A 21,636-nucleotide genomic window follows, 5' to 3' on the forward strand; every position below is an offset into this window, starting at 1 on the left:
TCTAACCATGCAGATGTACAGGGTTTATAGGGCGTAATATACCTATCAGATGGTATTTAAAAATCTTTGGTGTACAGGACAGACACCATCTGGCTCAGTGGCTCATTTGACCCCAGTGTGAGATCTCATCTGGTAGTACCTCTCTCTCTCTCTCTCTCTCTCTCTCTTTAGCTTCATCATAGGTCTCGTGGGCTCTGCTCCTCAGGACAGACGTTTCACTGCCACAAAACTGAACGCCTCACTGCTTTCTCAATCATTCATGTGACAGTTAGCAGCCTACGGTGCCTAATGATTTTCTGTCATGTTCGACCCGGAGACTAACCGAGTATTAAATAGCAGCACAGGATGGACACATCATCTACAAAAATGCTCTCCTTGCCAGATCCATCACGGCACAACTGATATCTCAAACTATAGTAATTATATTGGCTCTTGCTCTTGTAAATCTAAATGATTTTTTTTCGGTCACACTGATGAGGCTTTAATTTACTGCAGTGTACTGTTTTACAGAGCACTCCTCCATAATCAGGACTGTGTTACAAATGATACCTTTTACCCGAATTATAATTATAAAAAGTTTGGTGTATTTGGTGGGAAACTTTGGAATCAGAGTGACATTACTTGCCCCCAGAGGAACCTTACTGGATTATTAAGGCAAAGCCCAAGCCTGCAAGAAACAGCATCACCCAAAGCAATGCACTAAGCATTGAAGTCCCTGTATACCTTATTCATTCCAGCACAGACTGCACGAGAAGCTTCCTGCACATCAACATTGTTTTCTGGGCGCGTGTCTCTACAGGCACAGTGCCGCTGGAGTGGCATGAGTATTTATTATTCAAACACCTGTGTTCCTGTATTCTGTTTTTGGAGCCGGGGAGGTGCAGAGGTCTGTGTTTGGTGTTTGGACATGCTCAGCTGTCTCTCTGTCACTGACAGCTTCACATCAAACCTGCCAGGGCCAGGAATTCCCCCATTAGCCCTAGAGCTGTATGGTGCAGCGCGCTACACTGTGCAGAACAAAACTTCTGTTTGCATGTGCAACTCGTCTGCTCTAGAGAGGGCCTTGATTATAGAAGCAATTAAACGGAGAGTGTAATCACATTTCGGGGATTGTGTTTTTGTTAGGGGAAGAAAGGAGCGGATTATTGCTTATCTTGGAAAAAAAGCTGTCCAGGGGCTGTCACGCAGCTACAGGGGAATAACAACAGTTACGGCTGAAAAATATGTCACTCCATGGCTGTTTTTCTTCTCGTTCTGTCTGAGGCATACACACACACACACACACACACACAAACACTATAAAACCCAGCTCTCTTTTCAGCACACGTGCCTCCATCCTCTACCCTGTGATTCAGGGAGGCAAAGCTTCACTTCACTTTGTATTCAATATTCATCTGGTGTCTGGAAATAAGGCTTAAAGGTCTGGTCACCTGAAAGTCTTGGCAATCAATGATCACCTCTTGTCCATATGGAAAAAAAATAAAAAAAAGATAGAATAATTCCTTTCCACGCTAGGAGTCGGCTGTGAAGAGACTTTTTGATGAGTGACAGTCTCAGTCATCCGGATGTGTTGAGCTCATTAATAAAGCAGAGAGAGAGAGAGAGAGAGAGAGAGAAGTGAGTATGAGAGGAGAGAGAGGAAAACCTTGCCAGAGAATGAATGAATGAATGAATGAATGAATAAATAAATAAATAAATAAATAAATACATACATACATACATACATACATACATACATACATACATACATACATACATACATACTTTTTGCCTATACCAATATCAGGCACAATTATGTGTTGGTGATCTTGTGAGATCTTTCTTTCAGTCACACTATTCACTAGCTGTTCATTATTATTACCTGTGATTTTGACTTCTGACGTGTGCATTTGTGTAGGTGTGTGATAAATAAGTCGGAAGTGATACAGCGATAAGCCGTGAAAGCATCTTCACAGTAATTTCGTAAATAGAAAGAAATAATAGTTATCTTGTCATGCGAAGAGAACATGAGCATTATTAAAAACAGTGTTAAATATATGCAAATACATCATGTTTTCTATCCTTTATCTTCTCCTGTGTCTAAATCGTTTTTAAAAAAATTTCTGAAAACCATTTTAATCGTAATTATATCAGTGATAAATGAGTAAATTAGGTCTTTTTTTTTTGCTGAGTTTAAGAATAGCTTAACAAGGATACTTTATTTAATTTCTAATTGTAAATCTCTATTCTTTTTCACGTGTTTCCATTTTAATATTATTTTTACTGTGTGTGTGTGTGTGTGTGTGTGTAGTGAATGTCATAGTTAAAAGCACACTCTAGTGTTGTTCAGTTTAATCTGTAACATGACCGATTACCACAAACCGTTTATATTAAAGTGCTCGTTTGAACGTGGTATCGTTTCTATAGTAACAGCTCATTCACAGGGACGGCAGATGCTCCTGAAGGCTAAGTCTAACGATAAGTGGATTGAAAACAAACAACAAAATAACATATATAGATATGGCGAGGCTTTCTGTGAGGAAATGTTAGACATTTATCAAGAAGACATAAGTCAGTGTCAGCGCATTAGAGGTTGTTAAGGTTGCATTAACTTTTGTGCTGCATGGAAACTTTATGGTGTGTGGTTTCTCGGTTTCATGAAGCTTTGTGTTTTTTTTTTTATTAGTGTATTAGCTGAAAGAGAGAGGAAAAGAGAGAGAACAGTTGTTTATAGCTGTTATATCATTTAAAGCAATAAAGGGAACTAACTTGTAACTAGAACTTGATAAAAGTTGACATTCATTCAGTAAGTAAGTGCTTTATCCTGGTAACACTGTGTCAGGAGGATGAATTCAAGCTGGTTGGGACACCAGTGCACACACACATTCAAACACACATATTTACACCTAGAAATCTAGTGTAGGCAGTCCATCTACGTGCATGAGTTGGAACAGTGGCAGGAAACCAAAAAACTGTGGTCTTAACTGTGGTTAAGGCGTTGGATACCTGACCGGAAGGTTGTGAGTTCAAATCCTCACCAAGTTGCCACTGATGGGCCCTCGAGCAAGGCCCTTAGCCCTCAAATGTTTAGTTGCATAAAAATGAGTTAAAATGTAAGTTGCTCTGGATAAGGGCATCTGCCAAATGCCAGAAATGTAAATGAGCTCAGGGCTCAACCGGGATCCTTGGAGCTATGAGGGTGCAGCACTATCCACTGCACTACCATGCTGTGCTAGTGTATACAGTGTTGCTCTTTAAAGGGTATAAAAAACTCCTAAACATTCTGTTACATGAGGCAGCATTGTGACTTTGTAATTAGCACATTTGCCTCACACCACCAGGGTTGGGGTCTGTGTGGAGTTTGCCTGTCCTCCTTGTACCTCAGGGCTTTCCTTTGGGTACAATGGTTTCCTTCTCTCAGTCCAATGACATGCATTGTAGGCTGATTGTGTGTGCGATTGTGCCCTGCCATCCTGTCCAGGATGTTCCCTGTCTTGTGGATAGATTGGCATCCTGTCCAGGGACTACCCTGCTTTGTGCATAGTCTGGCATCCTGTCCAGGTTGTACCCTGACTTGTGGATAGTCTGGCATCATGTCCAGGATGTACCTTGACATGTGGATTATCTGGCATCCTGTCCAGGGTGTACCCTGCCTTGTGGATAGTATGCCATCCTGTCCAGGGTGGACCCTGCCTTGTGGATAGTCTACCATCCTGTCCAGCATGAACCTTCCCTGTGGATAGTCTGGCATCCTGTACAGGGTGACTCATGTTAGGCCACATCACACCACCATCAGTGATTACTTTCCTAACAGTTTGAATATAGGGCAGTATTGTAAGAGTGTGTTGTTTTTAGAATTTGATAGTGTTCCTGGAGAATGTTTTAAAAAGTGGCCATATTTACAAACCTGTAGGACTGCAGGTCTTCTAGCTCAGCATAATGAGCGTGTAAAAATGTTACATTTTGTGGAAAATGATCTTGTACAAATATATTTGTTTTCTCAGTTACAACAATTCATAATAAGTTTCATAAAAACGGGCTCTGAACCACTTGCTGTGCAAATGCAACATTAGTTCTTGTCTCATCTATGTCTACTACAAACTCCCATGATCTTCAGCCAGTTCCTGAAACCTCTTGACCATAACACTTGCCAGACTGCTCTAAAAAACAAGAAGCATATACGTCACACATATAAATAAATAGCAGTCTTACACAGACAGTCTTGTGATGTCTCAGAGCTGTTTGCATTCTCTGGTTGATGTCATTAATATGACCTCCACTTGTTTCCTCTTTACTCACTACCTGTCCTAGTTCTGCTTCTTGTTTTCCTGTTTTTTTAATTGCCTAATCCCTTTGGCATGGCTTCAGCACATCCATTTTCTAAAAGGCATCATCCACTGGGGTTCACCAGAGGAGATTTGCATCTTTCTCAATCAGCACAAGATAAATATTTTTTCTTCATAAATTTTTTAAGCCCACAAGCCATAAATCATAAGTCTCAAGCTAATCTTTCTGATCTGAGGAAAAACACTAATGGACTTGTGTGTCACTCTGTTTAGTGAATAATTAACAGTTGCTCTGTGTGCATTATTGATCTCCTGGTTGTATTTGACTGCTCCTCTAGAGTGTCTTTAGTTAATAAATCAGTGCTTGGTAAGTACTGTTTATTTCAGCATTTGCCTTTAAAGTAGCTCTTAATGTTTGCTCTTTCTTCTAAGAATTGAAAGTGTTTGTTTGCGCTTACAAATACTAATTCTAAAATACATTTTGTTACAGATGAAAGAAAGTTTGTGGATGAACGCTCTTGGAATTCAAATATCTGGGATGATTTTGCAGTAATCTTGTGTGCTGTGTAAGGAGAGTGTGACCTGTATAGCACCTGCTGAGAGAAGTCATTTACATTTATGGCATTTGCCCTTACCCAGAGTGCCCTTACCCAGAGTGAATTACATTTTATCTCATTTTTTACAGCTGAGCAATTTAGGGTTAAGGGCCTTGCTCAAGGGCCCAGTAGTGGACCTGGGATTCAAACTCACAACTTTCCGATCGGTAGTCCACATCCTACTAGCAACATTGTAGCTTGCAAATTAACGTTGTCTCACATCAAACTGGTTTTGTTGGTGCAAAATTTCATTCTAATGCCCTACTTCTGGTTGGAGTCTCATCGCTTGGAGGCCGAATTATTGCTGTTGAGGATGACCCCATATAGACATCCTTTAGATAGTACCAGCCGTGATGGTGGAGATGGCTGTGGACTGCACTTGCCATGATCAATTTTACTCTCAAGTCAAGAACATTTGATAACTTCAACAGAAAAGGCTTCATTTTAAAACTAGAAAGAAATTATGCTGATGTTTATATCTTTAAGTTGCTCAGAAGCCCCTGCTGACACAATTGCAATTGACTATAGAGCACACAGTTACAGAAAAGTAATGATTTATAATCACACTCTCTGGGATCACCCAAATGAAGATGGGTTCCCTTTTGAGTCTGGTTTCTTACTAATATCATCCCTTGCCCCTGTTACCTTTGGCTCACTCATTAGGGTTAAATATAAGTTTTAATAATTATTATTTTGAATATTTATTGATGTATTACTGTGTTTGCTGAATTAAATAAGACAGTTAGTGTTGGTGGCTCTGTGATTGAGATGTTGATAGAGATGTAGCAGCAGTGGTAGTGATCCAGCAGTTTATGCCTACAGTCTGTCAGAATGAAGGCCATTTGCATTATCAATTAATGGAATATTTATAGGCTTAGTTTATGTAAATGTACTCAGTCAGAATAGTAACTGCCACCTCTCAACTACTGCCTTGACTGCAATTACATTTGCAGAGGGTGAGGGTGGGTGGTTGGGGGTTGACGGTGAGATTGACCAAGTAGGGGTAGTTTGGGAAAAGCAGGATAGGGCTTGTTTGTACAAGGTACAGTAAAACATGGCTTCCTAGCTTTGGGAATACAGTAAACTGGAGTCTGTATACAACTTTAACTGTTTACCAGTGGCCAAAAAAAGGAATTTGGGCCTGTATTGTTGTGTCCAAATTCAGCATAGAAATTCTTTCTCAATGGTGCTTAATGGCTCATATGAAAGTAGACACTTTGTAAAAAATTTGTAGTTTTTCAGGTTTTGTCTAGACTACTAGGGGCAATATATTCATAGAAAGTAAAAAAAAAAATTATTTTCCCCCACAGATGTTTTTATCTTCAAAGTATGGTGATATCATAACCATTTCTGCTCTCTGAGATCCCCCAAGTTCTTGTTCATAAGCATCTAAAATTTGAAGCTGTTATCTTCAACCACTAAAATTCTGTGTAAAGGTTATCTAACAGAGGTCTCACAGAAAGCCAACACTAATTCTATATCAGACTTTAAAATAATTAATTTGTTTACACTGATCGAAAATGTCAGTTTAATTCCGCCAGTGGAACATAATGTCAGTGTACTGGTAAAAAGGGTTAATTGTCCGTATGATGTTATGGTTAATCTTACAGCTAAGCCATTGTGGTTCTGTGCCAAATCTTAAATATTATTCATGTATCTCTAGCTACAACTGTGGACACTTTGGGTCTGTGTCACTAAGAGACGGTTTCTGTCTATGTCCTCACATGCCTTAGGAGCACATGGGGACTGCTTTTGGGTTGCTTAGTGGGAGAAAAAGTGCAAAGTGTTGTTTTTTTCCTCGCCTACCCATCTTGGCAGTGAGACAAAGACATCCTTTTCCTCACGCATAGTTAACCTTTTCATTAAACCACATTGCATAATTATTGTGAGGACTGCCAGCATCCTCTTTTGTTGTTTAATTAGCCAGTTAATGTTGTTAGACTGTGCTGCAAACCATTCATTTGTCTTGCTTAAGGAGCCTCTCTTGCCATAACAGAAGGAAATTGAGTTTGTTATTTACTGTGAAACAGCCACTGTGTGATGGTTATTAAATTTTAATAAGCTCCAATTTACACTGTTGTATGTTAGATGACAGCAAAGACACACCAGTGAGCACTGACCAGCAAACCCTTGAATTTGTTCTTTTTTCAGCTTATTTCCAAGACTTCCTCACATATTACGCAAACGTGTGCACACGCTGTGTGGCATTTTGTGCATCACTTTATTGGAAGATGTAGTGGGATGGTATAGCAGGTCATATGTGAAGTTGCAGTCACTTATTGATCCTGGCAATATTCCTCAGCACTTAACCTTTACTCTAGCTGAACAGAATATGAAGTCCCTTATGGAATGTGTACTTTTATGTTCTCCATTTGTGACAGTCCTAATCGATAGCTTCTCCCTCATTAGTTAGCCGAGCTCTAAGACTGGCCTGTTGAAATTTATCTGCTTATGTCAAAAGAAGAACCAGGTGCTCGGCTTGTGCCATATGGATTTTCCCCTGATTGCAGTTTTTCATTTGAAAATATTGAGATAAATGGTTTAATTGTTTTGAACTGGAAACAGGAAAATTAGCATTTCAACAATTTCAGGTTTAAGGAGAGTTGCGGGAGACACAAGCTCAGCTGGATGCTGGATTTTTAAGTATAATGGCAGTAATTCAATAGTAAATAAACACTTTATAAGCGATAATCTAATTAGCATCAGGCAGATGGTTAATTATTATTAATAATATTAATAATAATAATATTATTATTATTAATATTATAATTAATATTAATAATATTAATAATAATAATAATAATATAATTTGCAAAAAATAAAATAATATATTTATTTATTCATTTTTACTATATTATTATTAGTAATAGCTGTAATAATAATAATAATAATAATAATAATAATAATAATAATTTGGATTAATACATAAATTATTTTATTTTATTTTATTTCTTTCTTTCTTTTCTTTTTTTCTTTTTTTTTTCTTTTTTCTTTTTTTACAAATTGGCTGTTTAAGGTCTACATAACTGACATTTTCAGTGTTAAGCAGGAGAGCCCAGGGGAGCACAGATTAAAAAAATAGCACATTTAATCACTTTGTCTTAATCATCACTATTAACATTTTTGGAAAAAAGTTAGATTTGACACTTTGTTGTAGGCATGTTTTATCTTTTTGTGTCAAAAGACCACATCACTCCTTTTCGAGCTTAGAGCACATGAGAGGAAGGAAGCAGGGCTTCCAGGAAGTGTTTGTTAATATAATTAATATTGGACAGCTGAAAACACCTGCTTGGATGTTCAGTGGTTCATGTCCTGTTGTATTGTTGAGAGAAACACTGCTCTTGTGGTGGACATTTGTAGTGGAGTCAGTGCAGGTATGCTTGGGTGCTGTTTTTATCCACTAGTAAAGTTTGCTATTTTCTGCTGTGTCCTATGTAGATGTTACAAGTCTCAGAGGTCCATGATGAAGAGTAGGCTTTATTTTCCCAGGCAGTAAGTGGGCTTGGGGTGTGCCGTGACACTGTTTTTGTTTTTTTTCCCACTTTTTTATTCCCCTTATGCAAGCAAGATGTTGTTGGCTACGTGCTATTAATCACTTCTGACTGCATCTGCTCGCTTGTACACCTCCACCTGTATTTCTACTACCTGGGCACGCTCCCACCAACCAAATTACATCCATCTTCGCTGCGCAATCGCCTGACACATTATCTCATTAAAATGTACAAAGAAAACTCCTTCTCTTTATCTGCGATAATCTAATTAGCATCAGGCAGATGGTTTAATAAGCGATATCGCTGCCGTTTAGCCTCCCAGGCGCCCAGGTGGAGAGCTGCCGAGCCTCTTCCAGTCCTATCTCTTTTCCCTGTGAATGGCTCTCCAGGGCTCACATTATTGCTTCCTCTGCCTGAGGGTAGCACAACTCCCACTTTACAGAAACGAATAAAGAACGGAAGGCAGAGGGATTAAAAACTAGACAGAATTCTAATGATTTTGCCTATTAACCAAGTCTAACTAGCTAACAGATGTTAGACTTTGCTTAGTGAATCCTAATTTTCATTTATAGCACTTTTTTGTTTGAGTGGGGGGGCAGGATTGTTTGTCTTGTTCAGGTTGTTATTGGGGATAATGGCACTTTTGGAATTGCCTACGGCTGAAGATCAATATCATATTATACAGCAGACTCTATGGCCTTGCATTTTTTGGCTTTGACTCGTGACTGCAAAGAGCAGGGGAGCAGAGAAAGAGTCAGACCATCATTAAAAGGGGGAAATGTCCAGTGTCCAGATTATATTACAGCAGCATTTTGCTTTTTTTTTCTTCTGACAGTTCTGCTGGCTGATAATGAGGCCTTGCGCCCACTGTCCAGACATGAATGCTCAAGTGATGCCGCCACATCTGGAATTCTGGAATCTAGGCAAATACGAGCAGGGTTGGCTGTAAAGTGGAGGAGCAGATACGCTCAATTACCTCCCCAACTTTCAGCAGGGCTTTTCCCGCTGACTGGCCGAGGGGAACTGTAATGAGAGTGGATTTAAAATAAAAAGATGTGCAAGATCTACAAAGAAAGCCAATGCAGCCAGACTGGGATTGACGTTTGGGAACGGCTGAGGTCAGAGCTGTCAGCGAAGCATCACACCGATAAGCAGAGCTGCACTGCTAACCACCGCTCGCTATTCCAGAGCACCTCTACCCACAAACGGGCCTTTCCTCCACTTCGCTGGTGTCTTAACAAGGGCCTAATGGCACATTTTAACCTTTTAAAGCAGCACTCATTATTATAACGCAGAAGTGCTCGAATCAGTTCGTACAGGCTAGGTCGTCGATGTTTACACTTCGGAGAAAAGCACAACACATACAAATTACATGGTCTGAGGCTGTGTTAATCAGTGTCTGAAAGTCTTTCAATGGAAAAATGATTATTTCTCCATCAACATCATTTAGAGGATCATTAAAGGAGGCCTGTGCAAGCGGCCTCGGGTTAAGGATTAGAATTAGTGCTCTTGCTGCCAAATCTACACCACTGCCAGCATGATCTATGGGAACCCCTCTATGGTAATTGCACTCAGCTGTGAATTGGAACAATATCTAATTGTGTGTTGGATTAATTACTGGCATCTGCAGTGTGTATTTTTAGACAAGAATCCCATAAATAACAGCAGGTATATTCACACAGATGGGGATTCTTCTACCAAGCCATCATTTTATCCTGGGAAAACTGAATGTCACCAGGCTCCGTAGCTTTCATGTATTCTCTCTCTCTCTCTCTCTCTCTCTCTCTCTCTCTCCCCAGCTTGTGTTTTACTGCCTTCAATAATTACCATGCAATTACGGCCTGTTTTTGGAACACGTAAATGTGTATTAAGCACATTTACACCCAGCACTGTTTATATATTAAACTCAAATCTTCCCTGAAATCATAAACGTAATTAAACCTCCAAACCATACAGGCAACCTTTAAATGTTTGTTTGTTCTCCTGAAACACTTTCTCCCTGCTGTTTTACAATAGAAAAAAACTGCGATGGAGATTGTGTGTCACTGCTTTTCAACAAGTTTTCTCTTTTACAATCCTTTTACGCATTACGCATGCCAGGCGCTCGCAGGTGTGCCGCACGTGACGCCATTACAGAAGCCCCGTGTGTGACTTTGTGCGGCCTTCGGTCAAAACTATGAGCATGTGTGCTTCAGGTTTGCATTAAAAATATTAATGCCCATATTAATTTTGTATTGACCTTTCTTGGTTGGCTCCATCCATGCAGTCCAAACAGAGAGAGGGGCTGCTTTAATTCCCTGCCACTGAAGACACACACGGTGAGCCAGTGATGGCTAATGAAAAAGGCAGTCAAACAGTGAAGCTTTCACAACATATTAAAGCAGCAAGATCAATAGCTTACTTTATAATTATCATCAAACATTCCATACTCCCAGGCTGCTCATGTGCCATGCAATAGTATTGCCCCTTCATGCTTTCAGAGTGGGTTAGGACTAAATTATGAAGGGTGGAAAAAAAATAACAGTTTTTTTTGTCCGTTATTAATGTTTTAAGTGAAAGCATTGCAAAAAACATGAGAAAGCTTTATGAGGAAACACCGTAGTTAAACGCTGAATTCACGGATGACACGAGAAAGCCTTTTGATTTTCTTAAAAATATTAGCGCCGCATACTTTATACAGTGTCTTTATTGTTAAATACGTTTATTATTGCAAATTATTAGCTTTAAAGCTCCTGCCTCCTGTGCTCGAAGTCTATTAAAAAACCCGAATGTGGTGTTGTCGAAACATGAAAGGCAGGAGGAAAAAAAAAAGAAGTGAAAAGGGAAGGCATTAACACTCACATTGTGTTTTTTGAAAGTTGACTCTGTGCGTAAAGATCACTCAGGAGAAATTACATTTCTGCTTTGATTTAATTAAAGCTAAATATTGGCCAATCATCAGCGGCCAGCCCAGTGGATGCTTGACACAATAATTATCTCCTGAGGTGCTTTGTCTTAACGGCTGCGCTGGAGCATGAAACCAATTCTAGTGCTCACTCATCAGGGGCGGCGTTTTTCGGCTCTGTTTGCTTGCGCTGTCCTTAAGTCGTTTTTGAAAGGCGCTCCTGGATAAAGGGCCTCGCTTTCTGACTTGCACTGGTCAGGGATTCGGTGGAAGCCGGTTATTAATGATGAAAAGAGTCGCTCGGTTTGGTGGTCTGAGTGTCGCAGTTAGGCCTGTTCTCCAAACCACAATTAGTTTCACATCCAGTAGCGATGGCAGCTAGATGCAAATGTTAGCAGACGTGCCAAGAGGACAAGTACTGTATAGCGCTGATGTAAGCAGGCAATGAAGCTTTTTGCTATATTGTAACTTGTACATGATGCACTGTGTTGCTTTTGATAACGCAGCAATATGACAAGGAGCTGGTATCCATCCATATATACCGTCTACCGTTCTCCACTGACTTATCCGCTCTCGCTTTCTTTCTTTCACTTTCTTGTGTTTTTTTGAATTATTGAAGATTGTCACTGCAGTGACCCATTCCTTGTCAGCAATCTAGTACATGGAACTATGGCTATGGTAATAAGTGCTCTCTCTCTCTCTCTCTCTCTCTCCCTTCTGTAATTTGTGTTAGTGACGGCAGGTTGATGGCTGAACAGCGCTGTATATTGTGTGTGTGTGTGTGTGTGTGTGTGTGAGTGTGAGGAAGGGCCTTCTCTGTCACTGCCATGTCACTGTGAGGAGCCTGGAGGAGACAAGGCGAGCGTTTCTTCGCCTGGCGCTCTGCAGCTCACAGCTGCGACTTGTCACATTAGTCAACTCAAATTTTAAGAAAATCAACTCTAAACTAAAATTCTCTCGACTCCCACGCCTGTTCCTGTACTGCTTCTAGGCCAACAGCGCTCCCCCTCCCTCACACACACCCTCATGAAACAGACTCCCAAGGGGCACAAGTCATCAATCTTAAATCACATCCTCGAAACTAATGGCAATCCACTGTGCTGGTCTGCTAAATTGAATTATTAGTGGATTGTCAAAAGCTGTTTTATTTTTTTTTATTTATTTTTTTTATTTGAAGTAGGTACTGAGTGGCTTAATTAAAGAAGATTGGTCCAAGTCGGTGTGTGGCAGCTGTGAACTTTTGATGTATCTGGTCATTTTCCAGAGAGCATCGTCTCACAGTACTTCATGGGAGCACCTTTTAGCATGTTTTTATAACCTGTGTGTATATGTGTGTGTGTGTGTGTGTGTGTGTGTGCGTTCGTTCCAAGGTGCTGCTGTGTGCGCGACACTTGAAGGTGATGGATGAAAGTTGTCCTCTCCCCAGGCGTAGTGCTGAATGAAAGTAAAAGCTGCTGTTTATTCCCCCGTGCTCCAGCCTGCGAATGGCGTTTGTTAGCGATTGATTTAAGCCGAGGGGGGTCCCAGTGTGAGGAAAAAGCCTGCAATTTCCTCTTGATGGAAAAGATTATTAGATTTGTTTTGTCTCGCTTTTCCTTTGCTCATGTCAGCAAATCAGATCAATGCTCTTCCTTGTCAACATGTGCTCCTTGTTGAGCAGTCAGAGCTAATTTGTCTGTGTGCCACTCGTTATTTTTCCCCCCTTTTTTCTTCTAAATGTCTTCCTTTTTTGTGTGCCCGTTAAGCTTTTTTTGTGTTAAGAAAAAGGACAATGTGCCAAATCTAAAATATAATCTCCTGTTCACTTGGAATTTGATGGGAATTGAAGCTGAAGGCTGTGTCCTGATTGATGTGGAATTTGAATTAGGAATCGGAAAAACTCATTTTATTGTAACGTATAGAATTTAAGTCAGCCACACCACCTCGATGTTAGTCAAATACAAAAATATTTGTATTGATTTGTCTTCAGTAAGTGTTTTAGCCTGGGACCTCGGGATACACTGGGCCTGAGGCAGAAATACACTCTAGATGGGACACCGGTTCATCACTATAAGTTCAGAGCTATAGATAACAGAGATCTGATAGAAGTAAGATGAGGTCTTGTGGTTATTCTGACCTCTTTTAGGTTACTCTTCTGAGGAAAAAGACCACAGTAATCTCTTTAGATCATCTTTTGAGTTTCGGTAGCAATCTCAACAAACATCTCAGACTTTCTCAGATCTGCCAAGATGATGATGTGTCAGGTTCATTCACATATTTTACCTGACTCACTGCATGCATGCTAATGTTAAAAATATGAGCATACTTAATGAGAAGTGCACTAGTATACATTTTATATTCTAAATATATAAGTATACATGATAAGAAGCCCACTAGTGTATGTTTTATTCGTTAAAAATGTACATATACTATAAGAAGAGTGCACCTTGGACAGTTTATCTGTTTAAAATGTATGTATACTTGCAGAACAATACACTGTTACACATTTTATAGGCTAAAAATATAAGTGTACTTTAAGAGACCAGTACTAGTATACAGTGGAACCTCAGCATACAAATTTTATTTGTTCTGGAGGTGAGTTCTTAAGGCTGTTCCAGCCAACCAAAAATATTACCAATATTACCAATTTACAAGGGTCAAGGGTCCTCACAGGAAGTCATGCCACCAAGCTTGGGCTAAAAATGGAACAGACCACCCACACCACCAATCTCTCAATAAAAAAACGTGTGAAAAAGCAGGTAGCTTTTGAACGCATGCCAAAGGCAACGTAGGTATTTTGGGTTGACTGAAAAATAAATTGTAAAATTTGTAAACTTGATTCAGTTGGCTTTGCTTGGCTTTCCATGTATGAATACGTTAAGAGAAGTCCACTTGTGGACAGTTTATATATTAAAAATTATGCAATTATATTTGTACTAGGTAAACTATTGGTTTACTTTGAGATGAAGTACAAGAGGTATGAAAAGAAATCTGACTGTCTGATGAATTTGTACTTATTCAATATTCACATTAACTTTTTGCACAATAATTTTGTAACAAATCACTCTAATAACTTTAATTAAATGCTAATATGTTCAAAATTTACAGTATCTTTTAGCAAGAGCTGAAAGTGTCTGTGTATAATACTCTTGTACTCAGATCATTTTATTGGCCAGCTCTTCAGCCATCTCTTGGTTAATAATAATATGAAATGTAAAGGAAACAGTGAATAACAGACAGGAAAATGGTTGCTTGAGTGTCACTGTTGGGGATCAGTTCAGTTCTGCTCCTGTTTATGGTAAACATGGTGTTTCTCACAGTTTCTTGTACAGTATATTAATATGTCACAGCGACTGCCAGCTGATGTAACCAGTTCATATGTACCAGTATAAATGTTTGTCTTCCAAAAGAAAAAAAACTTTGAAACAGCATTCTTAGAAATTAATCAACATCATCATCATCATCATCATCATGCTACTACTACTAATCATAATCATTTATGCCTAAGTATGTTTCATTCTGTCTGTAAATAAAACATTTTTTATTTGTTTTCCAAGACAAACTACCAAAGTTCTTTTTTTTATTTGGCTGAACACTGCAGAAAATAGAGCTGCTTCTGCCTTGTAGCCATGAGACTGAGTTTTGTCAGTGAAGAGATCAAGGGTGCCAATGAAATTTGTAAACTGAAGACAGATTTGTGCTTGCCAGACATCTTTCTGTTCTTGACTGCATGCCTTAAACCCTGAACACATGCTGGAGTCTAGTAGGATCCCTGCCTGCTATCAGTCTGCAGACTTCTTAAACGAATCCAGCACTTTACACAGTTCTTGCAAGCTCCGATAAGAGCCGGACATGGCATTGGAGCTTAGCAAAGAAACAGTGTGGACTGACTTCATCATCTTTAGCTGACTGTTCCAGCAGGTGGCATAGGCAGACTAAAGTGTCCTTACAGAAGCACAGGTAGTTTTTGGATTGTTTCCATTCAGGTTTTTTTGTTTTAATTTTATTTTTTATGGAGCCAGCTTGATCTATGGCATCACAAACAAACAGTAGAGTGTAATTTCTCACTGGTGGGAAATAGATCAAATCTCTGTGTCAGAACTATCTTTGACAAACTTCGGCCATTACACCTTGTAATTTAAAATACACTACATTACAGTTTTGGGACACTCCTCCAAATCATTGAATTCAGGCCCCTTAGTTCCAGTGAAAGGAACTCTTAATGTTTCAGCATACCAAGACATTTTGGACAATTTCTTGTTTGGGGATGACCCCTTCCTGTTCCAACATGACAACATGCACACCAGTGCACAAAGCAAGGTCCATAAAGACATGGATGAGCGAGTTTGGTGTGGAGGAACTTCACAGAGTCCTGACCTCAACCCTGTAGAACATCTCTGGGATGAATTAGAGCGGAGACTGCAAGCCAGGCCTTCTTGTCCAACATCAGGGCCTGACCTCACAAATGTGCTTCTAGTGGAATGGTCAAAAAATTCCCATAAACACACTCCTAAACCTTATGGAAAGCTTTCAGAGAAGAGTTGAAGCGGTTATAGCGGCAAATGGCGGGCCAACTACATATTAAATTCATGTGCATGTAAAAGCAGACATCCCAGTTTTGGAATAGCTCGCAGTCTCCACTCTAATTCATCCCAAAGGTGTTCTATCAGGTTGTGGTCAGGACCCAGTCAAGTTCCTCCACACCAAACTCGCTCATCCATGTCTTTATGGACCGTGCTTTGTGCACTGGTGCGCAGACATGTTGGAACAGGAAGGGGCCATCCCCAAACCCTGAAAAACTCCACCAGAATTCAGTGATATGGAGGTATGTCACAAAACCTGGAGACTCCTTCCATACACATATCCGTGTCATTGTGTTACATAAGAACTTTTATAATGCATTTATTTTTTGTTAGAAATCCCTGTGAGTGTGTTTTTAATATAGAAATGAGAACACATTTGTGTGATTTGAACATAGAGGTAGAAATTCATATATAATACCTCTTTATTCCAGTTTAATTCAGTTTTGAAGTAAATTTCCGCATCTTGTTTGCGATGTGCTGTTTATCAACTCTTAAATATGGAGTGAATTTGGAAATAGATCAAGTCTCTGTGTCAGAACTCACACTATTTTTGACAAACTTTTACCATCACACCTTGTAGTTTAAAATATATAAATATATAGTACAGTAAATATATAATAAATAGTGGTAGACATTTTCAGCATCTGACATATTGGATTTAAGAGATTACTCACAGTGGTAGGAGAATGAGAAGAGTGCTTCTAGCTGAGGTTTCTCTGGGATGGTGTTGTAAAAAAAAAAATATATATATATATATATATATCTAGGCCAATGCAAGTCCAAAGCAGTAATGAATTCTGATGTGCTCTTTATCGAAAACCCAAAGCTCTGAAATGAGCACTGAAATGTAAAGACAGAAAAATCAAACAAACAGCTACAACAATAGATTGTTTATGCATCATTATTAGTAGATCATAATGGTTGTCTAATTCATGTGTGTAAGATAGATAATTATCATGTTTACATCCATATCCATAATATCACATGAACCATCAGGCCCATATCACCATCACTGCATGTCTAATCAGCTTTACCTGTTAAAACATCATGAAGTCTTGCTTCTGTTTGTCTACTGAGGGTACTGAGCCTGCTCAACTGTATGTCTTTATGATAAAGCAGCTATAAACAGTCAACTGTTTTCCCGATTCCCTCTGAAGTTAATAGGCTGAAAAACTGCAGTCACCAACAAACCAGAAAGCTTCCTCTGTTCTGAAGCCTCTCTCATGATAGAAAACTCATTGAATGTGCCAAAGCTCTGACACTGGAGACTCCTTCCATAAAGAAAGCCACCTTAATATGTCTAGCAATGTCATTGTGTTATATAAAAACTTTTTAACAGCACAAGAAAGCAGGTTTTTACCTGTTTATTCCAGATTAATTCAAATTTGGAGTGAATTTCTGCATCTTGTTTGCCGTGCGCTGTTTTTTACCTCTTAAATATGGAATGAATTTGGATAAAAGAGACATTAAAATGCATAATCCTGGTGTCTAACTCCGAGGGTTGAATTTTCTGTTGCTGTTTCTGTCCTGATTCTAATTGGTGTAATAGGTGTAGTTGTACGGAAGTGGCTTTCTCTTGGCTCAGAAGTAGTGGGTTGTCAACTTCTTGCCTTTTGTGCTAGAGTTGTGTCTCCTATGGGGAAAAAAGGGCTTCTGAGTTGTTATTCATCACTGGTGTTTCTGTTCCAGCTCGACAGTCTCCAATGGCAGCAGTCCATCTCACTATCATCCATCATTATCCCAAAGACGTCAAACAGGGAGCTGGGTCTACCCTTACATCAACACTGCAATTAAACCTGCTTGTTTCATAGCAAGTTATAATGCACATCATTTGTGTAAATGGATCAAATATGGTGTCAGAGAAGTGAGAAATCCCCGGGTTTCCATGTATCTGAATATAAAGTTGCTGAAAGACTGGAGTGTGTCTTTCAGTGGACTTGAACGTGTTCTCAGTCTCTCCAGGCGAGGCTGATCTGTCCAGGCTGTTTAGGACTCTTCTGCTGTCCTTCTCCTCACACTGTGCAGGACAGAGAGAGTGGCATTGCCTATTACTGTGTGTAAACCTGTGTGTGCGGGCTGTCCACAGGAGACCTGTCAATACTCTGAGCCATATAGGTTCTGGCAGTCTTTCTTCGGGGACAACATTTGCCATGAAGTACTGTCTTTCCTCATCTTCAATGTCAGCCTGCGGGTTAGAAGACAACATATGTTCTCTTCATGTCCTCCAGACATGGCTGAGCCACTCGCGTGGAGTGTTCTAGGACTCCAGCACTTTGCATCGCTCTCTCTTTTTCCCCTTAGTTAGAACAGATGGTGCAAATTACCATGGTGGTGATGCTCAAATGTACTTTGACAAACATAAAGCGGCACCCCTGTGTTGCAACGACAAATTCATTAATTGGAGTTGGGTAAGCTGGTGATTTTTTTTTCCGAGTGCCTTTGCACAGCGTGAAGGCCTGTCTGCAAATCACAGATGTAAAAGATTAATCTGTCGCCTTCAGGTAGGTGAGATGAAAATCAATACCTAGGATGAGTACCCCTTACTGTTTAGAGTTTTGAATTCTCTCCTCTTTAAAAATGAGTAAAAAAGAACAGGCAAAGCCTCCTTTGTCCTTGAATTGGACCGTGCGATGATGACTCCTCTGGCTACAGTAATTATGGCAGCTTGAGAAATGGCCTGTGACATAGTGATACATCTCACTCATCTACTCACCATATGAAGTCATTGATTTCACCACCCAGGAGACTCGCTAAATGCAATCAGTTTAAAAAGTTCCACTTCGGTGCAGAGCAAGGGTTATACTTTGTATTTGTGTTGATTAAGTTGGACTGAGTTTAGAGCATGGAGGATTACTATTTTAATCTAAAAATTAATTTTAGTGTTTCCAAATACTGTAAATAATTACATAAATATGTTTTGGCTTTCTTGGCGAAATCAGATTGATTATGAATAAGCATTTTTAAACTGTGCAGGTTTCACAGTGGCAGCAGTATTTGGGTCAGGTAGTTTTTCCGACGAGCGAACGTTCTGGTGTTTAGCGGACATTTGTTCGTTCATTTGTGATCCCGCTCACTCCTCACCCGCATGCTGTCCTCTGCTCTCCTCACTATTCAAAATTAATCCTAGACTCAGCTCTGAGGGCACTGCCAGATATTAACACAGCAATAAGAGGATGAATTTTTGATGGAAGGCATTCTGAAAGCGTTAATATTAGACCATTATCAATAAGAGGTCAAATTAAAGTGATATGAGAATTTTTTTTTCCCCCAACTTGCCTCATGATCTGATATTTTGATGGTCATCATTGCAGGAAATGATTTATTTCTTTTTATCATTTTTCACCTATTGTCTGTTTAGGTGTAATAGCATTTGCATATAAACTGCACCATCATAGTAAATTATAAAATAGTAAATAGTAAATTACAGTTAATTGATATATAATATTTCATTTCATTTCATTTCATTTCATTATGATACTTTGTACTATGGGAAAAAATAATCTGCTTTTAATCCTTAATTAAGTATTTCAGTGTTGCCAGAAACATATCTGACATGTTAACCTAAACTATTTTCCTCCGCTCTATTCTAAATATATAACAACCTTCTTCCAGATTTTCTATCTACTTCTTCTACCCCTTCTATCTAACTCTCGGCTTTCTCCTTCTTTTTTGTCTTTTCTCTCCATTAATCTTTTACAGAGGTACTGATATCATCCATCTCCCTGGTTGTGGGCGATTCCCGTAGGGTAAATTACTCCAGAGGCCCACATGGCCTTGCTCTGTATCAGATTGACCTGCGTCTTGTTTGCCATTTTGTGTATGCTGCTGTTTATTTAACGAGGAGCAGAGTGAGAGGGCCTTGCAGAGATGCTCCTCTGATGGTAGCTTTGACACACTGCCTGAATAATAACCCTCATTATGGAACAGCTGACAGCTCCTGAAAAAGCTGATTTATGAATATGCTGGGAGCAGAGGCCCAGTGCCTTCCTCTGCTGTGTTCTCCTCGAACAGCAGTTTCTCCTATCTCTCCTCTCCTCTCCTCTCCTCTCCTCTCCTCTCCTCTCCTCTCCTCTCCTCTCCTCTCCTCTCCTCTCCTCTCCTCTTCTCCCCTCTCCTCTCCTCTTCTCTGCACTCCACTCTCCTCTTTTCTCATCTCTTCTCCTCTCCACTCTTCTCCTCCAAATGCCACTCTTCTCTTCTCTTCTCTTCTCTTCTCTTCTCTTCTCTTCTCTTCTCTTCTCTTCTCTTCTCTTCTCTTCTCTTCTATACGCCACTCTCCCCTCCTTCTCCTCTTCCTCTCCTCTCCTCTCCTCTCTTCTCCTCTCCTTACACTCCACTCTCCCCTTCTTTTCATCTCTTCTCTTCTCTTCTCTTCTCTTCTCTTCTCTTCTCTTCTCTTCTCTTCTCTTCTCTTCTCTTCTCTTCTCTTTTACTCATGTCCACTCTTATTCTCTCCTCTCTTTTCTTCTTCTCTCCTTTACACTCAACTCTCCTTTCCTCTCCTCTCTCTCCTCTCCTCTTTTTCCTTCTTTTCCTCTACACAACTCTGTGCTCGACTCCTATTCACCCCTCTCATTTACACTCCACTGTTTTACACCCCTTTCTTCTTCACCCCTTTTTGCACCTAATAAATGGATTTAATTATTTTTTAATTATTTTCACTTTGATAGTTACCTGCAAACTGACTGGAAATCATACTTTTTTGCAAACAGTTTTTGCCAAACAACCCCCCCCCATTTACACACACTTTGTCAGGTGTTTTTATTCTTACGCTGACTTTTGGACCGCACAATGCTCAAAGGCAGCATTAGAGAGCAGTCTTCCTTTAACTTGCATTTTTTTTGGTCAGTCCTCCATGAAATTTTAAACTTACCCCTGAGATTAACCCAATACATATTAACCCTTTTTAGATATTGCCTATATCAAAGGGAGCTTAAATAAAAAATGAGATGTGTATTTCACTTTTTTGGCTGCCCCAGCAGAATCAATTAAGTGAGCGAGAAAGGGGCTCTGGTGCAAGGCTGAGAGCTTGGGCAAGGCCTTGACTTAAGCTGGGGGTTGAGAAGAGGGTTGTGATATTCATCTGCTGTGCATAAACAGTAGCCTAGATGAATCAAAAACAAACCTTCAGATAAAGCTATAGTGGCCTGTCAGATTCCTGCCATGCTGCTGCTGATTTAAGACCAGCCCAGTGAGACTCCCTGCTAAAGCTACTTCCTGACCAGTCTACTACACTAATGCATATGCAACGATTGCACGGACAAACCGTAATAAGGTGGTGTGAACCGCCTGTCATTTGCTGTCTGGCGAAGACTAGATAGAGGAAGTGTGTTATTCTCCTCTGCTCTGTTTTCATTAGTATGGTAGTGTGGCACAAGACTGAGAGGAATTTAATGACGTGTCTAAATTACTTGTAGCTCGCAAAGTTCATGTTGTATAAATGCTCTTAGTTTGCCATCTATCTATCTATCTATCTATCTATCTATCTATCTATCTATCTATCTATCTATCTATCTATCTATCTATCTATCTATCTATCTGTCTAGTTAATTTACAACTTACAATTCCATCTGTATCAGTATTTAGATTATAATCTTTATATTTATTTTTAAATTAATATATTATTAATATAATGAATATTAATCAGTCATTTAAATACATTCTATAAATGTATGTACATTTAAAGACAGAATTTAATCAGTTCAATTAAATTATAAGTAATTAGGAAATAGGAATAGGGAAAAAGAAGGTTGCTTGTATATACACATACATCCTTCCATTGACACAGTTATCTATGCAGTTCATTAAAAACTCTAACCTTAACAACAATAACCAAAC

The sequence above is a fragment of the Hemibagrus wyckioides genome, linkage group LG19, assembly GCF_019097595.1.
Source record: "Hemibagrus wyckioides isolate EC202008001 linkage group LG19, SWU_Hwy_1.0, whole genome shotgun sequence".
Lineage (NCBI taxonomy): Eukaryota > Metazoa > Chordata > Actinopteri > Siluriformes > Bagridae > Hemibagrus > Hemibagrus wyckioides.